Here is a 14,117-nt window from a genome sequence, read left to right as displayed (position 1 = left end):
TTCATACACCCCCCCCCTCACAGCCACAACGTAAGTCGTAAGGTCTAAGGCAAGATACTAGCTAATCTTTGATCTTGAAGATAAAGTTTTTCATCCCTAAGTGAAATTACTAGTAATATGAGCAAAAAATACTGGTATGCTCTTCTGATAGCAACTGCTAACTGTTTCATGTAATGCACTTATTAGCAAAAAAACTTTATAAGATGATAGATCAGCATATGAGACTTATCCATCTGAGTCCGAATTATAGCTAGAAGAAACATTCATACATCCTCCCCCCCCATACCCAAAAAGTAAGTCGCATGGTCTATCTCCCGTAAATTAAATATTTACGCTCATGACCTTGAAGCTAATGCCTAAGGGAAATTAATAATAATATTAGCAAAAAAGACTCGAATGCTCTTCTAATAGCAATAGCTAACTATCTCGTGTAATGTACTTATTAACAAGAAAATTTTTAAACATACTAACTCAGCATATTAATTTTTCCCATCTGAGTCTGAATTATGGATAGAAGAAACTTTAAAAACTATAGAACTAGAAGAATTAATTATAGAGCATAGAAAAAGCATTCAAACATTTCCCACCACAGTCACAAAGTAAATCACAAGGTCTATTTCCCGCACATGGACAATTTTTTGTACAGCCCTTGCACGAGCAGTACTCAGGGGCTACACCATCTGGGAATGCCTTAACGGTGGACACAACTGGTCTAATCTCGCCATCCTGAAATGTCCAGCCAAACTGTAGGGGATCTAGAAACTGTGGCTTTGGTCGGTTTGCTTGTAAAAAAATGTCCAACTAGAGGTAAACGCGCTTAGAATGGCACTCAAAGGCAGTGTCAGATGGTGGCAAAAATTTAAGCTCCCGCTTTCGAGGGTATAAATATACTCGCAAGTCATCAAGAGAGGTAAAGAGGTGTGGATCTTTACCGTATGCGGCGACGATGACTTTTCTGCAAATACAAAGAAAACTTTCTTGCACAGAAGGATCGATCTTTGACCTCTCTATCTCTCTCACAAGCAAAGCAATCTGTTCCTGCAGTCCCCATTTCTCGAAAGCCTTAGCCACCACTCTTTTTCCTTTAGAGAACATAAAACCAACTGTATCACACCCCGAAAGCGTATGAAGAAGGCAGATTGATAAAACTAGCTGGTTTGGCGGATTCCTGTAAAGCTGGTGTATAGGCACTGAACATTCATAGAATCGTATAAAAACGTTCCATTTTTCACAATTTGGGCTGTATCCAAGGAATAGCTTATAATGATACAGCAAAAGGACAACAATATCTGTGTCATTCGCATCGACATACACAATATCGATACCCCTCTTCAAACAGTCCAACGTGTGCAACACAACTAGTATCCAACTCTTCATGGGTACAACTCAAACGCTGTTCAAAGTCTGTATCAATACTTCCACTTCTGCTGAGCATCACTACTCTCATCCGGTCTTGAAAGCCTCCAGAGAGGTAGACAGTTAAACCTGCTTGAAGCACATGGACTAAGTTTTCGAATTCGTCAAATAAAAGTTCATTCAGTTTTGCCTTTGCTTTGGAATATGATAGTATCGTGTTCCAATCATCTAGCTTTGAGTGTTTACCTGGAGATACTGCAAATTTGTATCGAGATCCTTGCTGCTCGTGGCAACCACCACAGTCCTTCCAGCAGATCATATTGCCTTCTTTGTCATAATATCCAAATATTCCATCATGTCTATCTGCAAGGACATGCAGTTCTTTAATGTCACCGTTAAAAGAAACAAGAGTTGAAAATGTTCGTTTTCCGTAGCTCTCAATGGTTTCCGATTCAGTTGGCGGGTGGCTTCTCAGGTACGGCATCAAGTCTACCATCCTTGAGTGAGTCGACTCACTGCTAATCTCGACGTTAACGGGACACTCATTTAAACTACTTTTTGCTTTCAAATACTCCATAAGAGCTGACTTGGTTCCTGACCGAAGTACAACCTTCCCAGAAATTGCACTTCTCTCAAATATAGAAGGTGTAAATGAGAGAAGCTCATGAGAAATCAAATTCCTCAGATGGTGAAGTCCTGTGTCGCCAGCAATGTCAACACTCATCAATACCCTTTTGACAGTTTGAAGTTCAACATTGATGAGACTATTTTCGGCACTCAAAGTCCGGATTTTCTTTTTCTGGTTCGCCTGCTCATTATTCATGCTAAAAGCAGCTTCACTTTGCTAAAAGCAGCTTTATCCCCATCCGAGTAGCGCTCAAGTGCTCTGCTTCCAATAGCTTCCAGATTGTAAGAATACAGAGAGAAGGACACATCAACCATCTTTTGCACTGTGAGTGATGAATGTTTCATGATTTTCACATGTAAAACTTACCGTCAGTAATTATATCTCGTGCATCAGGCTCCACTCAATTAGCAGCAGCATGCTCCTCCATTGATTCTAGCCAGATTCCATCGCTTCGATGGAGTTTTTCTATTGAGCTAAGTCACGGAGATCTACCGCCGGGACAGGCGCATTCGTGTTGGATAGATGCCTATGCTTATCCGAGCTAAAAATTGGGTCACTCCGCTTCTTCTCTAATAGTTCAAAGACGAAAAGGGTTAGAGAATTTTCAGATCACTTATTATGTAGAAAAATAAATTTCCTACAGAATCCATTATTAAAAAATGTACATTATGTAGGCAAATTTCTAAGATGGATCAAGATTATTCCAAAAACGCTATAAATTATGTTATATTTTTCGTCGATTTTTAGGGGTTAAAACTGAACGGCAAAAGATAAGACAATTTTGAATAAAGAATATTGAGCATTATTTAATTTCCTTTAATTTGAGCTATAGCTAAGAAATTTTGGAGCGGTTTTGAATTTTTTATTCATTTTAAGGGAATTTTTGTCGGTGGTGGGAATTTTCTCAAACCTTCTGCTGCTTGCTGATCACCCAAAACCTTAAATATCAACATTTTTCTCGTGTGGCTCCCTGACTAAAGATTATAAATTAAACTGCACGAATATCTAAGGTGTCTGAACAATAATTTTAATTTTTTAAATCAAACTAGAAAAATACTTGAGAATTCTAAAATTAGTTTTGTTTTTTGATAGGTTCTAACTACTCGACACGTAAGGGTGCAAACTTGAGAAGTATTACACTGGCAAATATGGAAAATGAGCTCAAAGGTCAGCATAAGGAAAAGCAATTTTTAAGCAAATTGGCTTCCTGTAAATCAGATATAGTGGTTGAAACGAAGGACGGCACACAAAAAAAATGTGTGTTCTTATTGCCAAGAGAAAACAGCAACCATATTCCAAAGAAACGGAAAAGTACCATAATGAAAGCATATTTTGATTCAAGTGCCGAAAAAGAAGAAAAATTTTCTTGTTTCTTTGGTTGTGCCAAGAAATTCCAGGATGAAGCGTGGGTAAAACAAAATTTCCAGACTTGGGTGAATACTCTGAAAAAGTTTCTCAATTATTGACATTTTTCATTTTTTGTTTTGCCCCTTGAAATTAACGTAATAATCTTCGTTAGTAGTCCATCGACTAATAACCCTGTATCTAGAACTCTTGCCCTGTCATCTTCGGCTTCGGCCTGTGCTCCAGGATTTTCTTTTAGTGATTCGATTAATGCTCCTACATCTGGAAGTTCTACTCTTGTATCAAGTATGTCAGAGCCATATGACAATCGATATATTCTAATGAAAGTGATTTTTGGCGTTGCCGTTGTAAACGTGATTCTTCGCGGTCTGAAATTGTTCACCTTACTTTTTTTTGTGATGTGATGTGAGGAGATGGGCAAGATAATGGTGAGTTTCGCCGGTATGATCTTGTCTCTACTAGGAGCAAGTATTCATTTTTGTTGGGCCGGTTTTTTGCTGCATTTAGAAATTTTCAAGTTACTCATTATTAAACGATGTTCTTTCAGTGTGGGGATATTCTCCTTATGTTGTTCTGGAGTGGCATCGTTGAACTTTTTTGCTGTAGCAGAATTTCCTTTTTTTAAAGAAAATTTCCCAAGAAAATACCAAGAAGCAGATTTCCAGAGTTGGGAATGTTCGTGTGATTCAATTCGCGATTGTTTCATTGGACTATTTCATCATCTTCTTTGAAATGGAGATGGCTCCTTGAGCATTTAAAGGCCTATTAATATAAAAGATCCAAAATACTACTTGCGTATAGCCTTTGACTTTGGTCTGAGATTGTGTACCACACTGTTAAGATTTAGCGTCATTGGATCTGCCGTCTATTGAGGGCTATCAAAATGGCTAAGTGTAGGAACAACACAAAAGACAAAAACAATCTCCTCCTGTTTGATGTGTGGCTTGAAGAAAGCAAGCTGCGGTAAAATAGAATTTAAGCGCCACATCACCAAGAACACACCATTTGGCGGTATGTTGATTTTATCAAAATGATTTTAAACGAGAAATTGGAAGACGACATCCCAACCATGAAACCAACTGAACACGATATTTATGAAAAGTATAGAGATGAAAACCTAAGTTGGATTCCCACAATCTTTTAGTGGGAATTTTGAGTCTATTTATATAAAAGTGAAAAATTATTTTATACATCAGCATGTCCTATACTATTATGGTTGTAACTTGTATGCAGTCTTTTTTTTTAACTTTAATTTTTTATTCATTTCAATCCTCTGAGGGAGACTAGCCAAAAAGTCTTTGAAGTGTGCCAATTCAGTCATGACAAAATTTTGTTAAGACGCAAGCCTGTTCAAGAATTAGCAAATAATTTTTTTGTCATTTAAATCCGAGTAGTTTTCGTAAAAGTTCGTTTAATTCGTCCAAACTTAAGAATCAATTATATAATCAAACAGCAACACTTTTTGAAGGTACAATAAATGGCATTTAATATTCTCAAGCCCTCTTGATTTAGATCTTCAAAAATCACGTTAATTATGGTTAAATTCGGTTTATTTCTATGAGCTCTCAGTCTGGAGCAAAACTAACACTATAGAGGCCATACAATCGTGTTTGGAGTAATTATAATAATTGATTTGTAGAAATTTAAGTAAGGATTGCACACTGATGACTCACCATCAAGCCATAATTTTACCAAATATAGCTGTGTTGCTGATGACTTTTTATTGTTATTATTACTACAACCGAGTTTTCACTAGGAACAGTGATCTACCGGACCAGTAAAGAATTCTTTTCAAACAATTGGCTCGGGTGAACCGCACTAACCACCAAAAATGATAAGAGAGGTGACATGGCTCTCATTTTACAGGGAGAATCACAAAAATGGAGGGTTATGCTCTGGATATGAGTACCAATTCTCTCTCTCTGAATTATGCAGCAAACCATAAATACTGAGATTGAAGAGTGGTTACTTCCCTCGAATACATAAAGAGATGTCAAAGTGTGTTGAAAGAGAAAAGTGAGAAATATTACCATTTCAATCCCGGTAAAGATGAAACTCCTGGTAGTAGCCTACTTGGTAATTGATTTGTATTAAAAAGATAACTAGAATTTTCAAAATCTAATCAAATGAGCCACCTTTGAAGTTTATAAGACCACCCCTTACAGAAAAACCTTATATGCCACCGCGCACAAATTACAACACTTGCCCTCGGGCTCTGTGGGGTTGTGTCGACACGGAGTTTTTATTATTTGATTTTTAAACTAGTTGGAACAAAATGACTATCTCAAAATTTTGACTTGATGCATTTGAGGAAGTCCTTGCGGGGGGGGGGGGCTAGTTTCCCTCCAATCACTGTTGACTCTTAAAATGGGTATGAGAAATTCCGATTTACAATCGAAGGGGCCCCCTCCGATGTTTATGCTACCATCCTTTCCATAAAAATCTTATAAGTAGTATCCCTTCAATGGGTTCAAGCACACGCCCATCCCATAGCTTTAAGCACACACATATCCCATTACTTTAGACGGGCCCGTATCCCAATGTGCTATTGGAGTTGCTAGTCCCTCGTACCCTGCTAAATACTCTTAAGAGAGTCTTAACATTTTCTAGAAATATTAAATGCCTATTTTCTCAGTGAAACCATTCAATTGGTACAAGCACAGTCCTACACATATGGCGTTATCACAATTTCCAGGCGATAAGAAAATTCTCAGAAGTGCATGTCAGTTTTTATTTCTCTCTGAAATAATTTCATTGATACAAGTACCATGTACTCCCATTGTGTAAGGCATCTCAAAAAATATTTTGATATAAAAGAATAACCGTCCAAGTTATTTTCATTAGATGAAGTGAGCTTAATCTAGCAGGATGTCTAATAAAAGGGGTACATCAAGGCACAATTTATGTCTCCGAATAAATAACTACTTTCTATATTGTCGTCTTAGGATTACCCTCCAGTCTCCGTATCGTACCTCTTATTTTTAAACCGAGTCATGCCACATGATTCGTTTGGTCTCGTCTTCTCAAACATTAAGTGTGTACCAATAGTTAGTCTTAAAATATATACTATATTTACCTTGAGTGGGGGTAGTGGCCTAGGGGAGTCGTCTGGAGGTAGAAATGGAGGTTAAGGGCTAATATATCTGGAGAGACGTCAACATAAGTTCAAAAAGACAAGTTTGTTATGTTAACTTACTGGGTATATGATTCCAATGTTAGTAGACCAAAATAATATGGTCTTCAAACATCTAAAATTACACTAACAATAATCCTAGTGACAACGAATGAAAGAATACAAATGAATAACCTTCTTCCTTCCCGCTTTCAAATAATATATTTAAAAAACGCTGACTGCGCACGAAGGAAAATTCTGTTAAGAATTCATTTAGGCTAGAAGTGTTTACGAGCTTGTGAGGAAACGTTTGTAGAATTTCTGAAAAGAATGCTTGCTTGTTTTTTTTCTAGGAACTTCAGTAATCTTTGTATCAATTTTTCAGTTTTAGTTCTAAGGTGATTTTGACTTTTGGTATCCCCTCTAAAAAAAATTATTTAATATTATGGCACCATTGCCTATATTATTCCACTAAATTTATTTACCCCCCCCCCCAAAAAAAAAATATAAAAATTCCATGAGACTTTTAGAACAAGTTTCAAATTTACAGCCCAGTTTCTAAAACTACAAACTGGAATACTTATACAACTAACAATTTGACGCAGCACTATGCCGCTTAAGAGCAGTAGGCTACAACTACGCATGCTCCTCCTCCTTCTTAATCTATGCAAAGCCTCTTTACATCCTCCCAAGAAGTTCCTATTTCGCTTATATGTTTCTTTACAACATCATCTCATCCTATTCGTGGACAGCCATCTAGCCACGCTTCTCCTCCTTCCCAATCTATCCAAAGTCTCCCTATTTACACCCTCCCAAAAAGTTCTTATTTCCCTTAAATGTTCTTAAATGTTAAATGTACTTTCAACATGCTCTCATCTCATTTTGTGACAACCTGCTTTTTTTTGGGTCTGGACGGTTGACTGACAAGGACAATCTTTGGCAATCTGCCATTCTTCATTCACAGAACATGCCCTAGTCATCTCATTCTCTCTGTCATTATAGCCCTAGAAAGCAGGATTGAACCCCATTTTTTTTTTATAGGGATTGCTGTTTGAGATGTGGTCTGTTGGCATTGTGGTAACTTGATACCCAAAAAAATTCGTTGGCAATTCCTCTGGAAAACACCTAGCAAAACCTCCTCTGTTTTTTGGAACAACAATGCTTCAGAACCATACTTGACCACTGTCATCACTGTAGTTTCCAATATTCTAATCTTGGTGTGCAGACTTATATTCCTATTCTTTGAATTTTTTTCTGGCGTAAATAAAACCCTGGGCCTTGGCAATTCTACTTTTATTATCTTCACTGCAACTACCATCTTTATAAGTAGTAACACCTAGATAATTTGTCTGTCCTCTTAATTACTCTATTCATTACCCAACATCACCTCTTCACCTTCACTTATTTCTAGTTTTAACAACTTTTTCTTCTGAACATTAATTTTTCAAACTGTTGTTGTACTCTGAGTGTGCAAAACCTCTAAAAATCTATTCATTTTGCTAACATTTTAATCTAGGATGCTATAATCATCAGCATAATCTAAATCTAGGAGTGCTTTACCTTCCAATTTGATTAGTGTTCTCCCATTGCCTTTACTTTACTCCTTAGGAGTACACCAAACTGTCAGAGGTAACGCTGTAGCGTTGCCTATAGTAAAGGCCTTACGGCTCCAATGTTTTATTATTATTTATTATTTATTTATTTTTTCCCAGAGGCACTTCATATGGAAGGGGTCGTCGTAGAAACTTTAAAGGAGGCTCATTTGATTGTAAATCGAGAGTTATATTGCCCTTTTTAATAGTCTAAAGTGATTGGTGGGCAACTAGCCCCCCCCCCCACGCCCATCATTCCCCCAAACACATCCAATCAAAATTTTGAGATAGCCATTTTGAGATAGCCCCACAACCCTCAGAGCAAGAGTTTTAAGTTATGCCCTGGGGGCATATAAGGTTTTTATAGAAGGTGTTATCGTAGAAACTTCAAAACAGGCTCATTCGATTGGAAGTTCAAAGGGCTAGTGCCCATTTTAATAGTCGAAAGTGATGGGATGGCAACTAGCCCACCCCCACGCCCATCATTTCCCCAAACACATCCAATCAAAATTTTGAGATAGTCAGCGTAGTTGATTTCCAGATAGAAAATAGGTTTTTGAGGAGGACACTCCCCCTCAACCCTCAGGGCAAGGGTTTTAAGTTATGCCCTGTGGGCATATAAGGTTTTTATAGAAGGCGTTGTCGTAGAAACTTCAAAGGGGGCTCATTCGATTGGAAATCGAGAGTTCTAATGCCCTTTTTAATCGTCAAAATTGATTGGAGGGCAACTCGCCCCCCCCCTCGCCCCTCCTTACCCCAAACACGTCCAATAAAAATTTGATATAGCCATTTTGTTGAGCGTAGTTGATTTCCAGATAGAAAATATATTTTTGAGGAGGACACTCCCCCACAACCCTCAAGGCAGGAGTTCTAAGTTATGCCCTGGAGGCATATAAGGTTTTTATAGAAGAAGTTGTCGTAGAAACTTCAAAACAGGCTCATTCGATTCGAAATTCAAAGGGCTAGTGCCCTTTTTAATAGTCGAAAGTGATTGGAGGGCAACTAGCCCCCCCCCCACGGCCATCCGTTCCCCAAACACATCCAATCAAAAGTTTGAGATAGCCATTTTGTTCAGCCGAGTTGATTTCCAGATAGAAAATATGTTTTTGAGGAGGACACTCCCCCTCAACCCTCAGGGCAAGGGTTATAAGGTTTTTATAGAAGGGGTTGTCGTAGAAAGTTCAAAAAAGGCTCATTCGATTGGAAATTCAAAGGGCTAGTGCCCTTTTTAATAGTCGAAAGTGATTGGAGGGCAACTAGCCCCCCCCCCATCATTCCCCCAAACACATCCAATCAAAATTTGGAGATAGCCGTTTTGTTCAGCGTAGTCGATTTCCTGATAGAAAATATGTTTTTGAGGAGGACACTCCTCCACAACCTTTAGGTCAAGGGTTTTAGGTTATGCCCTGGCGGCATATAAGGTTTTTATAGAAGGCGTTGTCGTAGAAACTTCAAAAAGGGCTCATTCTATTGGAAATTCAAAGGGCTAGTGTCCTTTTTAATAGTGAAAAATTATTGGAGGGCAACTAGCACCCCCCCCCCACGCCCATCATTTCCCCAAACACATCCAATCAAAATTTTGAGATAGCCATTTTTGTCCTGGGGGCAAATAAACAATCATTAAATAAACAATCAATGCAAACAAACATACAATAGATATTAATGTAAATTAATAAATAAATTTAGGAAATTGGAGTGGCTAGTGCCCTTTTTAATAGTGGAAAGTGATTGGAGGGCAACTACCCCCCCCCCCCCCCCCATCATTACCCCAAACACATCCGATCAAAATTTTGAGATAGCCATTTTGTTCAGTGTAGTCGATTTCCAGATAGAAAATAGGTTTTTGAGGAGGACACTCCCCCACAACCCTCAGGGCAAAGGTTTTAATTTATGCCCTGGGGGCATATAAGGTTTTTATAGAAGCCGTTGTCGTAGAAACTTCAAAAAAGGCTCATTCGATTGAAAATTCAAAAGGCTAGGGCCCTTTTTAATAGTCGAAAGTGATTTGAGGGCAATTAGCCCCCCCCCCATGCCCATCATTCCCCCAAACACATCCAATCAAAATTTTGAGATAGCCATTTGGTTCAGCGTAGTTAATTTTCCGATAGAAAATACGTTTTTGAGGACGACACTCCCCCACAACCCTCACGGCAAAGGTTTTAAGTTATGTCCTGGGGGCATATAAGGTTTTTTTAGAAGGCGGTGTCGTAGAAGCTTCAAAAAAGGCTCATTCGATTGGAAATTAAAAGGGCTAGTGCCCTTTTTAATAGTCGAAAGTGATTTGAGGGCAACTAACCCCCCTCTCACGCCCACCTTTTCCCCAAACACATCCAATCAAAATTTTGATAGCCATTTTATTAACCGTAGTTTTAAGTTCTGGAAATTAGGTCTTTGAGGAAGACAATTCCCCCAAAGCCCTCAGGGCAAGGGTTGTAATGTAAGGATTCTCTGAATCCTTCCCATTATTTCTTATGGAAGGGATGCTCGTATAAACTTTACTAAGGGCTCATTTGACTGAAAATTAAACGTTCTTGTTCACTTTTTAAGAGTCAAAAGAGTTTGGAGGGTACCGCCCCCCTCCTCCACGCCCTAAACGCATCAGATAAAAATTTTGAGATAGACATTTGGTTAAAATAGTTCAAAGTTCTGATAACAAAAAACTCCGGTGTCGACACAGCCCACCAGGGCCCGGGGGTAGGCGTTGTAAGTTATGCCCTGGGGGCATATAAACAATCAAACAATCATTAAATAAATAATAAATGCAAACAAACATACAATAAATATTAATGTAAATTAATAAATAAATTTAGCACTGATATTAATGTAAATTAATAAATAAATTTCTGCTGGGTGGAATTTAACGCGGGGGAATTATCAGCAGGAAAAGAAAATATTCTTTGAGAGGGGAGGAATTTCCCAGGGCTGGGGTTTCCAAATGCGAATTATTCAGGGAGAGGACGACTAAACTCATTCGATAATATTCTAAATTTTATATCTGAAAGTAACGGGAATAAAGAACCAACGGAAATGTCAGAGATAGCACTTCAGTTTCCTTTAGACCATTTTGTTCGTGTCTTTTGAAAAAAGACTTTTTAAAAAGACAGATTATTTTCAGTTGTATTACTTTCTCTGTGGCTGCTCAATTATGTATGTGAGGGGGGAGACTTCCCCCCACCTCTGTCTACGCTAAGGTTTCAGTTTTTATCTCAAGGCTTAAAAATGAACGCAATGCGATAAAAGTATAACTCAAAATAACATATAGAATAATATATGCACATAACCCGGAACAATTAATCAAAATTGCATATTATGAGTTGAGGCTCACCCAAATTATGGCCCAGGGGGCTCACCATTCAACAATCTATGAAATCAATCCTGCAATAACTGAAAATATAAAGTAATTTTGAGTATTTTAACGTCTTCCACAACTCAAACGGTCCAACATTCTACAGCCCAATAAGTCTGTCTAATGTCCTAAATCGGGAACGGAGGAGACAAGTGAAGTTTTCCTCCAGGGAAAGGGTTTTAAGTTTGCCCTGGGGGCATATAAGGTTTTTATAGAAGGTGTTGTCGTAGAAACTTCAAATAAGGATCATTCGATTGAAAATTCAAAGGGCTAGTGCCCTTTTTAATAGTCGAAAGTGATTGGAGGGCATCTAGCCCCCCCCCCCCATCATTCCCCCAAACACATCCAATCAAAATTTTGAGATAGCCATTTTGTTCAGCGTAGTCGATTTCCAGATAGAAAACACGTTTTAGAGGAGGACACTCCCCCACAACCCTTAGGGCAAAGGTTTTAAGTTATGCCCTGGGGGCATATAAGGTTTTTATAGAAGGTGTTGTCGTAGAAACTTCAAAAAGGGCTCATTCGATTGGAAATTGAAAGGGCTAGGGCCCTTTTTAATAGTCGAAGTGATTGGAAGGCAACTAGCCCCCTTCCACGCCCATCATTCCCCCAAACACATCCAATCAAAATTTTGAGATAGCCATTTGGTTCAGCGTAGTTGATTTCCAGATAGAAAATATGTTTTTGAGGAGGACACTCCCCCACAGCCCTCAAGGCAAAGGTTTTAAGTTATGTCCTGGGGGCATATAAGGTTTTTATAGAAGGCGGTGTCGTAGAAGCTTAAAAAAGGCTCATTCGATTGGAAATTCAAAGGGCTAGTGCCCTTTTTAATAGTCGAAAGTGATTGGAGGGCAACTAACCCCCCTCTCACGCCCATCTTTTCCACATACACATCCAATCAAAATTTTGAGATAGCGATTTTTTTCAACGTAGTTTTAAGTTCTGGAAATTATGTCTTTGAGGATGACAACTCCCCCACAGCCCTCAGGGCAAGGGTTGTAATTTAAAGATTCTCTGAATCCTTCTCATTATTTCTTATGGAAGGGATGCTCGTATAAACTTTACTGAGGGCTCATTTGACTGAAAATTGAAAGTTCTTGTTCACTTTTTAAGAGTCAAAAGAGATTGGAGGGTAATCCCCTCCCCCTCCTCGACGCCCTAATGCATCAGATAAAAATTTTGAGATAGACATTTTGTTAAAATAGTTCAAAGTTCTGATAACAAAAAAACTCCGGTGTCGACACAGCCCACCAGGGCCCGGGGATAGGCGTTGTAAGTTATGCCCTGGGGGCATATAAACAATCAAACAATCATTAAATAAACAATCAATGCAAACAAACATAAAATAGATATTAATGTAAATTACTAAATAAATTTTGCACTGATATTAATTTAAATTAATAATAAATTTCTGCTGGGTGGAATTTAACGCGGGGGAATTATCAGCAGGAAAAGAAAATGTTCTTTGAGGGGGGAGGAATTTCCCAGGGCTGGGTTTTCCAAATGTGGATTATTCAAGGAGGGGACGACTAAACCCATTCAATAATATTCTAAATTTTACATCTGAAAGTAATGGGAATAAAGAATCAACGGAAATGTCAGAGATAGCACTTCAGGTTCCTTTAGACGATTTTGTTCGTGTCTTTTGAAAAAAGACATTTTGAAAAGACAGATTATTTTCATTTGTATTACTTTCTCCGTGGCTGCTCAATTATGTATGTGAGGGGGGAGACTTCCCCCCACCTCTGTCTACGCTAAGGTTTCAGTTTTTATCTCAAGGCTTAAAAATGAACGCAATGCGATAAAAGTATAACTCAAAATAACATATAGAATAATATATGCACATAACACGGAACAAATAATCAAAATTGCATATTATGAGTTGAGGCTCACCCAAATGATGGTCCAGGGGGCTCACCATTCCACAATCTATGAAATCAATCCTGCAATAACTGAAAATATAAAGTATTTTTGGGTATTTTAACGTCTTTCACAACTCAAACGGTCCAACATTCTACAGCCCAATGAGTCTGTCTAATGTACTAAATCGGGAACGGAGGAGATAAATGAAGTTCCGCCTCATATTGGATGAGTCTCCAACCTCACCCTCCCCCTTTCCTACTGTCTACGCTAAAGTTTTCTCTTCTTTATGCCAAGTACGCCGCCCCCACCCCAAAGACTTTAATGAGGTAAAGTTTTGTATGGGAAGAACACATAGTAAATCTATTATAATTATCCAATTATAAGGTTAAAATACATACTCAGTGATAGATGCAAAGTTGATTTGGCACAGAAAATCCTATTAAGGTCAATTCCAAGCAGTCGTGATCCCTTTGTGTCAGCAAGTGAAATGGTCTAAACCCCCTTATTGGAACTTTTTTTGCAATCCATTCATTGTTGTCAATCGCTGTCCACAAGTTATGCAAGTTGTCTATTGTTCATATATAAGGTTTTTATCAAAGAGGTAACGGTATAGACTTTGAAAAAAGCCTCATTCGATTTAAATTGAAAGTTCTAGATCCGTTTTTTAAAGTCAAGCATAATCGGACAGTAAGCACCCCCCCCCCCATGCCATAAAAACTTGAAACTTTTTGAAATCAAAAACAAACAAAAATTAATTAAAAGAACTTTCCGAAAAATAAGTTTTTCAAAGAAAAGTAAAGGCCATTTTAAATATAAGCTCAGGAGATAAAAATACCTTTTAAAATTCAAACTCAA

At 38.1% G+C, this 14,117-nt stretch overlaps 1 pseudogene; it reads right to left on the bottom strand.

Annotated features, from left to right (window-relative positions):
* Positions 1-546: 546 nt before the first annotated feature.
* Positions 547-2,298, bottom strand: LOC148950709 (uncharacterized; annotated as a pseudogene).
* Between the last annotated feature and the right edge of the window lie 11,819 nt (positions 2,299-14,117).

The sequence above is a fragment of the Artemia sp. Qi Xiang Cuo genome, chromosome 7 (genome assembly GCF_049724085.1).
Source record: "Artemia sp. Qi Xiang Cuo chromosome 7, ASM4972408v1, whole genome shotgun sequence".
In the NCBI taxonomy this organism is placed as follows: Eukaryota; Metazoa; Arthropoda; class Branchiopoda; order Anostraca; family Artemiidae; genus Artemia; species Artemia sp. Qi Xiang Cuo.
This window is presented reverse-complemented; position numbering and strand designations above follow the sequence as displayed.